Source organism: Camellia sinensis, chromosome 4, assembly GCF_055761805.1.
Source record: "Camellia sinensis isolate YWXY chromosome 4, ASM5576180v1, whole genome shotgun sequence".
NCBI lineage: Eukaryota > Viridiplantae > Streptophyta > Magnoliopsida > Ericales > Theaceae > Camellia > Camellia sinensis.
In genome coordinates this window covers 115,384,448-115,400,185 of record NC_138964.1, presented here as the reverse complement: position 1 = coordinate 115,400,185, position 15,738 = coordinate 115,384,448, and positions in this window count along the sequence as shown.

Sequence of the window (15,738 nt, the reverse complement as noted above, 5' to 3'; positions counted from 1 at the left end):
TTATTCGCATAAACTACTACATAATCTAAACCCTTATAAGCCTCAAGCATTTTCGTCCCATCAACACTACAATAAATTGCTTTCAACCCAGCATCTAAACTATAACCAGACCATTTATAATACATATTTGTGGAGAAGTAGTTTTTGAAAATACTCTTTTGATCCTGGGGAGCGCTCGTGATCCTCCGATAGTCACCTGAAAGGAAATAAACACTCCAGTTGGGCGTGCCGGAATTAGCACTCCGACGGACAAGTCAATCCCAAGCTCTAGATTACTTATATTCTAAGTTAAATACCACAATTATAACACATACCTTTCCAAGATTGCAGGTCTCCTATTTATAGTATTCTCCTTGGGTCTGGGAGCCTGGCCCACTCCTAGCCCCTATAATGCATTCCTACATTGCACTTATTAGTAGGAACGCCGGCTCTTATACTCGGCCCCTTAACTGGATAGGGTAAATGCCAAATAGAAGTCTTGTTCGGGGCCGACCTGTCTTACTCTCGTTGATCCAGAATTTATTCGGCTCCCACAATTGCCCCCCAAACACCCTACTAACAACAGTTTAGTCGGCGTGTTTGGCTCCTGGTTTGGAGGTTAGAAATCCGACGGTTATTCCTCTTCCCGATGTGTGTCAGAACGCGTTCATGCTCCTTGGTCATTGCAACGCTTTCCTACCCCTTCGTACGCTGCCTCCATTTAATGCGATTTGAATTTGCCTCTTCGAATGTATGTTTTGCATACTCAAAGATATCTGGCTCACCTTTTAGTGGGACTCCCGTACTCCGCGGCTTTTGCAACCCTTTGTTCCTCACCTTTTCCTTCTCCTCCTGTAAGTCTTCTTTCTCCTGCATTCTTTTTTATCCCTTTCTTTATCCGTTTTTAGTTAGTTTTTTTTTTTTATAATCCTTGGGTCGGCCAAAAATGGCAAAACACCTAAAGGATCTCCTTTCTGCGGATCGAATTTCTGGCTTTAGACGTCATTTCTCCATCCCCGACGACGTCCATCTGTCACTTCTGGCAGACAACACCACTGATATGGTGAGGAAAGATGAGAACTCGATCGTCTTTCCTCTCCTATCAATTACTAAGAGCAGCGTCCGTTTTCCTCTTCACTCACTTTTGAGGGCCGTCCTTCGGTACTGGGGTCTCATCCCTTCCCAGCCCAATGTGAACTTCTTCCGCATCATAATGGGAATCGTAAAAATAAATCGGCTTCTTAGAATTAATTTAGGTATCCCCGCCATTCGGCACTGTTTCGTTCTTGCCAAATCTACTGGTCGACTAGGACGCTACTTCCTTCGAGCCAAGGATACTGACCATCACTTAGTGACCATGCTTGCTAGCTCTGGCAAGCGTGTCGACGACGTGATGGTCGTAGTCCGAGGCAATTGGGAATTCGGCGAAGGGGAAGGTCGCCTAGATCATGTGCCAAGGCAAAAAGGCGAACCAGGTGGCCGACCGGATCACTTTGCTTTTGCCATTTACGTATGCATTTATTCGGCACCGTATCTCACCTAACTGTTTTATTTATGCAGGCAGCGATTTGAAGAGAGTGTTAGCCTCAGACGACGAAGTTGTGCTCACAGAAATCAAGACCGCGCTACAGTTCTTCGGCCGTCCAGACCTTAAAAAGCAAGGAAGGGCAGCCCATATGCTGTTGCAGTACGACCCCACCTATACGACGTTCTCGGCGGCAGACAACATTCCCATCGCGCGAGGCGATGACCATCTGACGGCCCTGATCATCCCCAGCTTCAAAAACTTGAGACAAATCGGCCTCGAATCATCTAACTCTCAGAACGAACAAGTGGTCGAACCAATCACTGAGGACGCAGAGGAGTTGGCCGCGGAAGTTGACGAAGCCATAAATTCGGCCTTTGAGGAAGTTGGGTTGAACTCTTCTGACCCTCTGTCTACATCAGGCCGAGGGGACGCCTACGAAGATATCTTTACAAACTTGGGAGACCTTCCCGGCGATTTCTCTGAGGATATGGCTGGGGAAAGCCTAACTCAGATGGCACGAAAAAGGAATGCCAAACGTCTGGCCGCCCAACAAAAGTCCATGGCCGTTCGTTCCGAACTTATTCCGTCTGAATCTGTTGCCCCAACTGTTGTAGAAGAAACGGCTCACGTCGTCGTAACCGATACGGAAAAAGAGGTCGATCGCCCGATTGCGGAAATACAGCCGATTTCGAAAGAACGGGGCGAAAAGCGAAACGCAGAGGGTGAGGACGGCTCCGAAGGGATTCCTACTGAAAAGCGGCCACGCTTAGAGGAGTCGGCCGTGGTTGCTCCTTTTGTTATCGAGCCAAAGATAAAAAATGTGCCGATCTCCTCCGAAGCGTCGGCTTTGAAAGATCCAGCCGTGGCCCTAAGCCTAGCTACCTCGATCTCCTTGCCGGCGGACAGGGCAACCATTCGTTCCAAACCGGATTTGGTGACAGTATCTTTAGCCGCCCAGTCGGCTCTTCTGGTACGTGACACTTTGGTTTGGTTTACACTTGATATTTCTCAGCATATGATGATCCTTTGTTTTGCAGACGGTTGGAAGGATTACAGAATTGGGCCACCGCCAGCATGACGCTGCGGAAAGGATTGGCTATTTACAATCTGAAGGCGAGGGTCAAAGGAGCAAGGCGGAGTTTGAGGCGATGAGAGCCGCTATGGAAAACGCACGGGCGGAGGCCGAGGAGGAAAAGGCCAGGATGGCGGATCGACTCAGAGCTGATGCCGAGAAGAGGGCAAATGCGAGTGAGGAATCGCTCAAGTTAGCCAAGGAGGGGCTTGCCAAGCTCGAGGCCGAGTTTGAGGAGTTGAAGCAGGCCAAGGAGAAAACCGACTCTAAGTCTTCGGCGGCGTTCGAGGCGGGAAAAAACTCTGCCCTTCAGGACTATGTAGAAGAGGTTCCCAAATTGTTAAAATTGATGTATTATTGATTGATGTTTGTTGTTAATTACAAATGTGAGGGGCTCCTTATATAGGAGATGTAGGTGTAGTGGAGTAGGTGGTGGTAGGTGTAGTAGGTGGAGTAGGTAATGGTAGGTTTGGTGGTAGGTGTAGTAGGTGGAGTAGGTGATAGGTTTTAACAGCCCCCCGCAAACTCAAGGGGGATAGGAACTAACCAACTTGAGTTTGGAGAGAGTAACAAAACAAGCAAATAGAATAATACATAAAATAAAAGAGGATAGGAGACACTGATTGGTCGTGTCAGACCGTTGGTGAAGACACGGGATGGTGGTGTCATAACGTTGTAGAGGACACTGGATGGTTGTGGCATAACGTTGTAGAGGACACGGGATGGTTGTGTCATAACGTTGTAGAGGACACTGGATGGTTGTGGCAGACCGTAGTAGCAGATAAAGTCTGGACAGTTGACGAGGTCATGTCAGACCGTTGTAAAAGCTAACCAGAATCAAATGTCGGGAGCAGTTTATGGGGTCATGTCGGACCGTTGTAAAATACACTGTATGAAGGTGTATATAGGCTGCCCAAATATATATATACATGGATATATATATCGAGCCCTCAAAAGTCGTGCCCTCAAAAGGCGCGTCCACTTTATCAAAAGATGTGCCCGACAGAAATCATCGAGCGGCGAGCCATCAAAAGGCGCGCCAGACACTCGGCGATGCACGTGACCGACAGAGCGCGTATCGGCCTCTTCGTCATGGTCTTTATAAACCGAAGCGGAGGCTGAGGCTTGGAAGCATAACAAACCAGTTGAAACCTCTGCATTCTCGGAGAGCTTGTCTCTAAGAGCTGCAAATCTTGAAACACTTTGTAACCAACCCTGTCTGACAGTACCAATCGGTAATCGCTGCTTCTCTGAAACACTTAGCAACCCAAAAACATGGCCTCTTCTTCCCGTGGTCCGCTCACTCTCTTTCCCGACCTCAACGAGTCAACAAGAGAGATAGCTGGTGCGGTGGCTCGTGAACCTCAACCAAACACCTCTGGCTTTGCTCCGTTGAACTTTCTGATGCGGTCGGTGGAGGAAAAAATGGCAGTGCAAACGGATATTGAGGCTAATCAGTATACATTGAAGTCATGTGTGGAGACCATGATGGCGGTTACAAACTTGTCGCACCGGCTTCAGAGTAGGACAAATGAGGTGCAGCAGTTAAACGCCCAACTGGCTCTGCTCCAACGCATGTATAAGGATGCGCGAGTAGAGATAAGTGTGCTAAAGGCGGAAAATAAGGAGCTGAAGCGGAAGGCCACCGTTATGTTCCAATTTGGAGGTCCGCCATATGCTGCAGTGGAGGAGCAGGGAGTAGTGATCGTGCCTAGTGGAGTGGGAAACACGGAGGCAACACCGTCAAGGACCGCCCAGGACGGAGGCAAGAAGAAAAGACCGGCGGAATAGGCGAAGAAGTGAGGTCGGTGGGTGGCCGTCTGCAGAAAAGAAAACAAATCTGTGGGTGTTGTGGTTTTTTTTTTTTTTTTTGTGTGTGTAAAATTGTGATTGGGGTTGATCCTTGAGATGAATAAAATATGGTTTGGTGTGCAAAGCTATATGGTATGAATGGAAAATACGGGGCAAAAATAATAATGAAAAAAAAAAGATTAAAAATAAGGTGAAAGAAAAATAAAGAAAGAAAGAAATAATAATAATATATTTGAAAAACGAGAGAGTGAAGGGAAAAGGAGATTGGTGCACGGGGGTTTCTTGGCCCACGGTTTTGGTTAAATTCAAGAACGGTGATTGGAATATTTTTATTTTTATTTTTTATTTTTTTTTATTTTGTTTTTTTTATTTTTTTATTTTTTTTTAATGGAAAAGAGAAGATAAAGTAAAATAAATAAAGTTGGGTTTTTGTCAAAACAAAGATGTGGATGATGGGGTTGGGTGGAAAATATTTTTAAATGAAAAAGTATATATAATAATAATAAGAATAGTGAATTGGGTGGCCCGAGGAGGATTCAATTCATTTACTTATTTATTTATTTATTTTATTTGTTTTTGGTAGAGTGGATCACATGGGTGAGTAGTGATAATAAAAACAATGTGTTTATCACCGAGGGAGTGAGAGGGGCCGCGGATGGAGAGAAGAATCTGAGAGAAATTTCTAGCTGTTTCCAGCCGAGCAAGACACGAAGATCCCCATTTCCGTTGCCGTGAACGCGCCGATTGCGATCGTGTCCCGATAGTACGAAGCCGAGCCGCCGCCGAGCGAAAGGGACAGCACATCAACGCCGTCAGTTATGGCGCGATCCATTCCAGCGAGTATATCGGCGCCGAAGCAGTCGGTTAACCAGCAGACTTTGTAAGTCGTGACGCGCGCTCTCGTCGCTATCCCACGCGCCGTCCTGCTGGCGTAGCCGAGGAGGCGCGCGTTAGCCACATTGGCTCCTCCGGCTGTGGTCTTCGGATCGTTCCCCGAAGCCATATGGTAGCCTCTCGAGAAGCTTCGAGCGCCGATCAATTTTTTGTTGCAGAGTTTAGGGCTGAAATCGGAAGCCAACTCGCACTCTCCTCGCCACCGTGAAGGAACGTCCGGCATACCGGAATCATCAAAACTCTTCGATTCCGGCCAAACTCCGGTAACGAGAACCCCAATGATAACATCCTGAGAATCGTGGTTCAGCTCTTGCGGTGTGTGACCATCCCATAAACCCATCTGGGTGTCGAGACCAAGAAACTCAGGGGTTCGAGTGGTGTGGAGGGTGTAGACGGTGTCTTCGTAGACTCCGAGGACTGAATCAGAGTGGCGGAAGAGATCGGCTTGGTGTGGGTCGAGAGAGGCGGCGAAGCCGTGGTAGGCGGTGGTGATTTTGTTGATGAGTTGGAAGATGCAAGAAAGTGAAGGTATGTGTAGAGAATTTTAGCAGACTAGGTTGAGGTCCGGCAGGCGGCCAAGGTGAGGTTGCCGCCCGCCGGTGAAGCAAAAATACTAGGTTCTAAACCTGCTATGATACCATGTTAAAATTGATGTATTATTGATTGATGTTTGTTGTTAATTACAAATGTGAGGGGCTCCTTATATAGGAGATGTAGGTGTAGTGGAGTAGGTGGTGGTAGGTGTAGTAGGTGGAGTAGGTAATGGTAGGTTTGGTGGTAGGTGTAGTAGGTGGAGTAGGTGATAGGTTTTAACACAAATTCAAGAATCGGGGGTTCAAACACGGCTGGCTCAAAGCCCTTACTGCCACTGGAGTTACATTGGCCATGCCAATTCCTTACGAGCAAGTGGATGTTGAGTCGCTTGAGTCTGACCTTGAGACTTGATTTGGGAGACATTCTAGTTTTGCTAGGCTTTTCTTACTTTCAATGTCTGTTTTTTGTCTAGTAGATTTTGTCTATTTTGGATTTTCATATGTAAAATGTCCGCTGTTAGCGCTCAATTTTATGAATGAAAATTTTATATGCTTTTCCAGACATTTTTCGTATTGTTTGTTGTATGAGTAGACAATTAGGAGCATCAGTAGTTATGACAAAATTTCAAGACTATGTGAGCCGGCAGGCTTAGGAACCGAATAACACTTTGATGATGATTCTTGTGTTGATGAATCGATTCGTGGAGCGGCTGGGTCATTTGAGCCGAATAGATTGATGAATCTGTCTTTGGCCCAACGGGTCCACAAACGCAGCTCGCCGAATAACATTTTCATCATTCATGTGTTGATGAATCGATTCATGGAGTGGCTGGGTCATTTGAGCCGAATAAATTCATGAATCTGCCCTTGGCCCAGCGGGTCCACAATCGCAGCACACCGAATAACACGTTTATATCGATTCATGGAACGGCTAGGGTATGCGGGCCGAATAGATTGATGAATCTGCCCTTGCCCCAGCGGGTCCACAATCGCATCTCGCTGAATAACATTTTGATGATGATTCTGGTGTTGAAGAATCGATTGGTGGAACGGCTGGGGCATGTGCTCGGTGCACGACCCGGTCAGCGCCGGGTTGTTTGGCGCTTTGACATTAAGGAGATTGCCTCGGAGGTGCTGCCCCCGCATGTAATAAATGGGCGAGTACTTCGTGAACGAGGGTCCTATTTACGTGCTCAGTCAGCAGTTCAGTCCAGCTCTTTCGAGGAAGATTAAATAAGTGCAAATGTCAGATAAACTTTTCTTCAACAACAGAGGAGAAGTGAAGACGCTAGCTGAGCTGGGAAGAGCCATGAGTCGAAGCGGTGAGCCTTCACGCATGGGTAATAGGACTTTGAGGGATCAGGAAAGATGCCAATCTCCTCGTCGTCGGAGTAGGTCGCCCAGGAAGGACAAACAACCTCACCGTAAGTCTCCTCAACCCGGTCCAGGCAGGCAATCTGACGCGACTCCTCGTCCATTGAGTTTCGCGGTCTTCGTGGGTAATAGACCAATGACAGATGCGGACTCAATCATTCGAGATCCAAATGTGACAGTCGAGTTTGCTCGACAGATTTTCCTACCCGAAGTTCAGCAGTCGATGGTAGGTTGATAGGATTTCAAAGTGTTTCGCGAAGGCGTTCACGGAGCGGTGAGGGGACTATATACGGCTTACGAGATTGGCATGCGTCTCCACGCCACTCGCCGCGATATCGAACAGAGAGATGACTGCATTTGGAAATTAGAGGCTCGCGTCGAGAAGGCCGAGCGCGAACTAAGGAAAATCAAGTCTGCGGGGCCCCAATCGACCAGCCACCCCAACTCGATTGTTGAAGAGAGGGTTACTCAAAGGCTGATTAACGACGCGATCGCCGATCGAAATACGGCTAGCATGTTTGCGATCGAGACTGTGAAGACAACGGCCTATAAAAAAGGCTTCCACGACGGCCGAAAGATCGGAATTCAGAAGACCAAGGAGAAGCTCGCCGAAGAAGTCTGTCGATGCGAAAATCGCAGATTTAAGCACGGTTGGATCAAGGTGCTTCAGCAAGCGGAGAGTCTCCGGGTAGCAGGGCTGGATTCGGCGTTTCCATTGTATCAACAGAATGATCTTCCCTTCTCTGCATTTGAAATTGAGAAGAGCGATGACGAAGAAAATGACGAACCGAAGAAAACTTTGTAATACTTTGTAATGCTTTGTAAAAGTGAAGTTATGTATTTACTAGCTGAATTTAATAAAATGCTTGATTTTCAGTTCTTTGTAGTAACGCACTTATAATTTATATTAGTACGCCCTTTATTTATATTAGATGCTTGTGCAGTTTGAACATTCTTATTCAGAATTTGAAAATCTTGTTCGGCACATGCGTAATTTCTGCAGGTCCTTTTTCGGCCCAAAAATTTGGATTGACTTCGAACTCGGAGACTCCGATTGGCCGATCGTGATATCCACGAAGGGCGCTCTGAATACGGAGGATTTGTCGATCTAAAGACGTCTTGCGTCGAGGGCGCTCTGAATCCGAAGGCTTTGATTTGGCCAATCGTGATATCCACGAAGGGCGCTCTGAATCCGGAGACTTTCTCGGCCCAAAGACGCCTTGTGCCGAGGGCGCTCCGAATCCGGAGGCTTTGATTTCGCCAATCGTGATATCCACGAAGGGCACTCCGAATTCAGAGACTTTGATTTGGCCAATTGTGATATCTACGAACGGCGCTCCGAATCCGGAGGCTTTCTAGGCCCAAAGACGCCTTGCGCCGAGGGCGCTCCGAATCTAGAGGCTTTGATTTGGCCAATCGTGATATCCACGAAGGGCGCTCCGAATCTGGAGGCTTTGATTTGGCCAAATCGTGATATCCACGAAGGGCAGTCCGAATCCGGAGACTTTGATTTGGCCAATCATGATATCCTCGAAGGGCGCTCCAAATCCGGAGGCTTTCTCGGCCCAAAGACACCTTGCACCGAGGGCGCTCCGAATCCGGAGGCTTTGATTTGGCAAATCGTGATATCCACGAAGGGTGCTCCGAATCCGGAGGCTTTCTCGGCCCAAAGACGCCTTGCGCTGAGGGCGCTCCGAATCCGGAGGCTTTGATTTGGCCAATCGTGATATCCTCGAAGAGCGCTCCAAATCTGGAGACTTTGATTTGGCCAATCGTGATATCCACGAAGGGCACTCCGAATCCGGAGACTTTGATTTGGCCAATCGTGATATCCATGAAAGGCGCTCCGAATCCGGAGACTTTGATTTGGCCAATCATGATATCCACGAAGGGCGCTCAGAATCCGGAGGCTTTCTCGGCCCAAAGACGCCTTGCGCCGAGGGCGCTCCGAATCCGGAGGCTTTGATTTGGCCAATCGTGATATCCACGAAGGGCGCTCCGAATCCGGAAGCTTTCTCGGCCCAAAGAAGCCTTGCGCCGAGGGCACTTCGAATCCGGAAGCTTTGATTTGGCCAATCGTGATATCCACAAAGTGCACTCCGAATCCGTAGGCTTTCTTGTCCCAAAGACGCCTTGCGCCGAGGGCGCTCCAAATCCGAAGGCTTTGATTTGGCCAATCGGGATATCCACGAAGGGCGCTCCGAATCTGAAGACTTTCTCGGCCCAAAGACACCTTGCGCCGAGGGCACTCCGAATCCAGAGGGTTTGATTTGGCCAATTGCGATATCCACGAAGGGCGCTCCGAATCTGGAGGTTTTCTTGGCCCAAAGACGCCTTGCGCCGATGGGGCACCTTTGAACTGCGTGTGATAAATGAACAGGAACCTTTGTATTACAGAAGAAAAAAGATGTGCATTGCATTATGTCCCACAAGTCGGGTTAATGATAAAATTTGCGTAAATGCGTGGAATTCCAAGGCCGTGGCAGACTCCTTCCTAACATGTCTTTGAGCCGATATGCCCCTACTCCTGCGATCGAATCAATCTCATAGGGGCCATCCCAGTTAGGACCTAATTTTTCATCGGCCGGTGTCTTGGCAGCTGGCAGTACCTTCTTAAGGACCAACTCTCCTAGTGTGTAGAGGCACAGCTGAACACGTTGATTGTACAACTTAGCCAGCTGCTGTTGATACCGTGCCATGGATGCGAGGGCACGGTCTCTTCGTTCTTCAATTAGGACCAAGTCCAAGGCCAGTATCATATCGTTTCGGCCCATATCGAAAACTGTCGATTTCAGGGTTGGGAGGCCGATCTCCAGGGGTATGATGGCCTGTGTTCCGAAGTAGAGAGCAAATGGGGTTTCCCCAGTAGACTGCCTTGGCGTAGTTCGATGAGCCCATAACACACTTGGCAATTCCTCGACCCATTTGCCTTTGGCCTTTTCTAGCCTCTTCTTGATGCCGTTCAAGATAGATTTGTTAGAGGCTTCGGTTTTACCATTGCTTTGTGGATAAGCCGGGGTAGAAAAGTAAAGCCGTATACCGTACTTGTTGCACAGCTCTCGGTAGACGCCACAATCGAATTGGGTGCCGTTGTCTGAGATAAGTGCTCTTGGAGTGCCGAACCTTGTTATGATGCTTCTCCAAACGAATCGCTTCACGTCGGTGTCTCGAATGTGGGTTAGTGCCTCTGCTTCTACCTATTTTGTAAAAGAATCTGTCGCGACAATCAAAAATCACTTGTTACCCGGGGCACGAGGCAGTGGTCCGACGATGTCGAGTCCCCATTAGGCGAATGGCCATGGACTGGTTATGGAGCTCAGCTCTTCAGTAGGCAGGTGGGTCAAAGGAGAGAACTTTTGGCAATGTTCGCACTTTTTCACGTAGCATTCGGCATTTGCTCTCATTGTCGGCCAGTAATATCCCTGCATCACGGCTCGGTGGGCCAACGACCGCCCGCCAGAATGGGCGCCACAACTGCCCTCATGTATTTCATTCAAAAACTCTTCGACTTTGTCTGGGTGCACACATTCCAAATACGGGCCAGAGAGGGATTTTTTATAAAGCCTTCCTTGCGGGTCCAAGTAGTAGCGCAAAGCTTTGTTTCGCAGCTTGTGCGCTTCTTTCTTGTCTTCTGGGAGCTGTTCGAAAGAGAGGAATGCAGCAATGGGATCCATCCAACTTGGTCCAAGTTCTACAACATTGACCTGGAATTCCTCCGATGAGCCAATGCTCAGCTTTGGGATGAATCCTACCTCGATGGTTCGTTTAATCTCCGAGTTGATGGCGGAGGCTAGGCAAGCAAGGGCACCTGCATGTGTGTTCTGATCACGTGTTATCTGGTTCAGCTCATGATGGTCGAATTTTGCCAGCAAGGAGTTGGCCATTTTCATGTAAGCTGCCATACGGTCGTTTCTTGCCGCGTACTCCCCTTTTAGCTGATTGATCACCAGTTTTGAGTCACAAAATACAAGCAAACGCCGAGGGCCCAGAAGATGTGCATTCCTCAAACCGGCTAGAAAAGCCTCATATTCAGCTTCGTTGTTTGACGCTTCGAAGCCGAGCTTGACGGCTTGCTCAATTATTGCGCCATTCGGAGCCATGATCACAACTCCTGCTCCGCTGCCAAATGTCTCCGACATAAATCCTCCAGTTCGGCTCCGATCGACTCTCCTCAACGGACTTGAAATCGGCAAGACCCCCAGTGAATTCGGCAACAAAGTCGACAAGAACTTGTTCCTTGATTGAAGTTCTCGGTAGAAACTGAATGTCGTATTGGCCGAGTTCAAAAGCCCACTTTGAAACACGTCCTGACGCTTCCACACTTCGTAGTACTGATAGGAGGCGATAGTCTGTTAGCACCCTAATACTGTGGCCCTAGAAGTAATGCATCAGTTTTCTTGCCGCCATGACTAGGGCAAGGATGAGTTTTTCCAGCAGAAAGTAGCGTGTTTCAGCGTCAACCATAGCCTTGCTCACGTAATACACTGGCCGCTGCTCCCCCAGCTCTTCCTTTATCAGTACGGCGCTGACAGCCCTGTCGAAGACTGCCAAATACAAAATGAGCGGGTCACTAGCAGCAGGTGTTGACAAGAGTGGTACTGAGCGATGGTAGGTCTTGAGCCCGTTGAAAGAGGCTTCGTATTCGGCGGACCATTCAAAAGCCTTGCCCTGCCGTAGTATATGGAAGAATTATTGGCAGCGATCTGTGGACCGACTGATGAACCTGTTGAGTGCGGCGGCCATCCCCATCAACTTTTGAACCTCTTTTACCGAACGGGGGGAGCCGAGTTCCAAGATTGCTGTAATTTGCCTTGGGTTGGCCTCGATTCCTCGGTGGTTGACAATGTAGCCCAAGAACTTGCCGAAGCCGATTCCAAACGCACATTTGGAAGCATTCAGCTTCATTTTGTATTTTCGTAAAATGCTGAATGTATTCTCTAGATCGGCTATATGATTATGTCCTTCCTTGGACTTGACCACCATGTCATCAATGTACACTTCCATAGTGTGGCCGAGTTGCTCCTTGAACATGGCGGTGACCAGTCTTTGGTAAGTTGCTCCTGTATTCTTCAGCCCAAAAGGCATAACCTTGTAGCAATAGGTTCCTCTTGGGGTGAGGAATGCAGTTTTGTCATGGTCTTCTGGATGCATGGCGATCTGATGGTAGCCTCTGTAAGCATCGAAGTAGCTCATACGTTGATGGCGAGCCGTCGCATTGACAAGTTGGTCGATTCTGGGTAGAGGAAAATAATCTTTAGGGCAGGCTTTGTTTAGATCGGTAAAATCGACACACACTTGCCAAGTCCCGTTTTTCTTCTTCACCACCACTGTATTATAGAGCCATGTAGGGTAGGTTACTTTTCTAATTGCCCCGACGGCAAGTAGCCTGTCAACCTCCTCAACAACAGCGGCAGTGTGTTCTGCGCCTGACCGCCGACTTTTCTGAATAATCGGCTTGCATTTTGGATCGACATTCAACTGGTGCTGAGAAACTGACGGATCGATACCTGGCATCTCATACGGAGTCCAGGAACAGACATCCAGGTTATTGAGCAGGAAAGAGACCAACTGCTGTCTGTCGGCCTGATTCAGGGAGGAGCCAATCATGAAGAACTTGTCCGGGCTTCCATCGATTTCAACTCGGTCTAAACCTTCCGTGGCCTTTTCATTTGGGAGCCGCCCAACATCGTCGAGGCTCTCTTGATCCAGGACCTCAATGGAATTCACCTGCAGTTCCTTTGGCGTTTTGGCAACAAGGAGATAACATGCTTGTGCCGATTTCTGGGAGCCGCAGATTTGCTCAATACTACGCTCCGTCGGGAAGCGTAGCAGCTGATGGTAGGTGCTTGGCACGGCTTGCATTGTATGCAACTAGGATCGTCCCATGATGAGATTATATGGCGATGGCAGCTTGACGACCAAGAATTCTACATCCACTGTTCGGGAGCCTGCTCGAACGGGTAGCCTGATTTTCCCCAACGGATACTCTGGATTGGCATTGAGGCCGAATAGTAGATAAAAGGTCGGAGAGAGATCGGATTCGGAGAAGTCGAGTTTGGTAAAAGTCTTATAGTACATAATCTCTGAAGTGCTCCCCGGATCAATGAGTACACGCTCAACTGTGAACCGATTTACGCGTAACTCGATTATCAAGGGATCAATGTGGGGCAGTGTTACTCCGACCAAATCTGAATCATCAAAAGTAATGCCCTTGGCTTCGTGGGGCCGTTTAGCCGGGGTGAGTTGGTTCTGAGGTTCAAACTCTGACTGGATTTCGTGCACCGCTGATGACATCGACAGACTGTATATCATATGGATTACGCCGGGCAGAGGTGAATCTTGTCTCAAGGCTAATGCTTTGTTTGGGACCGCCGGTGCTTTGAATTTCTTGGGTAGCACTGCCTTTGCAATCCGTCGTACAAAAGGATTATGTTGATCTTCATCCGAGCTGTTTCTTTTTCGCTTAAGCCTTATACGAATCCTCTCTTCAAAAGAGCTGGAAGTTTCAGCTCGTCCCTTCTTCTTGAGCTCCGGGGGTAATGAGTTGGAGTTACTATCAGTGTCTTGTTGTCGGGCTCGAGATCGTCGACCATCTGTCCTCACGGGTTACTCCGGGCCTTGATGGGTGGCTTGTTTAGACTTTGCCACCTTCGGGGCCAAATCCTGGCAGAGACGCTCGTTCTTTGCGCTCATGTTCTCCAACCTCCGTTCATTTTGCTTTGCCTGTTCCATGATTGTTTGCATTGCTTCACACTCTGGAGTCGAAGGTGAGGCGAAGTTTAGGGCGCGTTTTACGGGGATGGTTTCCAGTCCAAGCATGGTTATTGGAGTGAGGTCATCTCTCTGCGTGGTTTCATGAATGACTATCGGAGGGTCCTCCGTTACGCCCGCCATGGATGTGTTTGAGTATTCCCACAGACGGCGCCAGTTATGGAGAAGTAGTTTTTGGAAATACTCTTCTGATCCTGGGGAGCGCTCGTGATCCTCCGATAGTCACCTAAAAGGAAATAAACACTCCGGTTAGGCGTGCCGGAATTAGCACTCCGACAAACAAGTCAGTCCCAAGCTCTAGATTACTTATATTCTAAGTTAAATACCACAATTATCACACATACCTTTCCAAGATTGTAGGTCTCCTATTTATAGTATTCTCCTTGGGTCTGGGAGCCTGGCCCACTCCTAGCCCACTCCTAGCCCCTATAATGCATTCCTACACGGCACTTATTAGTAGGAACGCCGGCTCTTATACTCGGCCCCTCAACTGGATAGGGTAAATGCCGAATAGAAGTCTCGTTCGGGGCTGACCTATCTTACTCTCGTTGATCCAGAATTTATTTGGCTCCCACAATATCTATGTTTGCTCATTTTCCACCATTCAGATCATAATAAAGGTACCTTAACTCAAACATGGACATTTTGTTAGGGTCACAGATAATTATTTCATGTACTATACCACCCTCATAAACAATAGGTGGATGAAACACAAAATGGCCCCCATGGTGCGTTTCAACAGTAATGAAATTGTCTAACATTTTCAGCATTCAATTCTAAAGGAAAAAAAAAAAAAAAAACCACTTTCATAGATACATTTTGGGACCTTTACCCAAAACTCTAAACAAACAAATACTCATGCATGTAACCAACATAAAGTAAATGAGTAAATGAATAATAAAACCAAAAATAGATCACAAAAAACAAATAGAAAATAACCAAAAATAAAAATATCCCAAAACCATAAGCAAACAAACAAATACTGCAGTATATGACAAGCATAAAGTAACAGAATACCCAACAATATATCATAAAAAAAACCAATTCATATTTCTACTGGCACCACAACACGTAACAAACATTATATAATTGATTAAATATCAATAAATGAATAATAAAATAAGAAACTTTAACTTTTTCAGTGTATACCCCACTTCAACAAAAAAAAAAAAAAAAACACAATGAAAACCAAAAACAAAAACAAATCATTTTCATCATCCACTATAAATAAACAAACAACCAAATAGCAAATAGCAAATAGCAAATAGCAAAGAGCAACAGCAATTTACAACAGTGTATAAACAATATTATCGAATATAGTGTCCATCACAAAAAATAAACCACTAACAATACAAAAAATGGGTAACATAAAAAAAAATTGATTTTTATATTTATGTCGAGGTACAAAAACCCTAATATACAAAATATAGGGGACCACACCATACAACAAAAAAATTACATCAACTAACATTATATATATATATATATATAAGAGCAAATTATAGCGAATCAAATATAGAATAAAAAGAAAAGATCAAAAAAATTCCTTCGAACTTGTTCTTCATGAAATTTTGGGCTTCTGTTGCTTCGTAAATCTCCAAATCAGTAACTTCGCACCTTTAATTTTTCAAATCGAACCAATTGAAACCCTACTTTATCAAATCTAAGCACTAATTTGTTCGATTGAAACCCTAACTTGTTCAATCGAAACCCTAAGTTCTCTCCACACAACTTTTGCTCTTCTCAAATGCACCATTGTTTGAAGTGAAATGGTA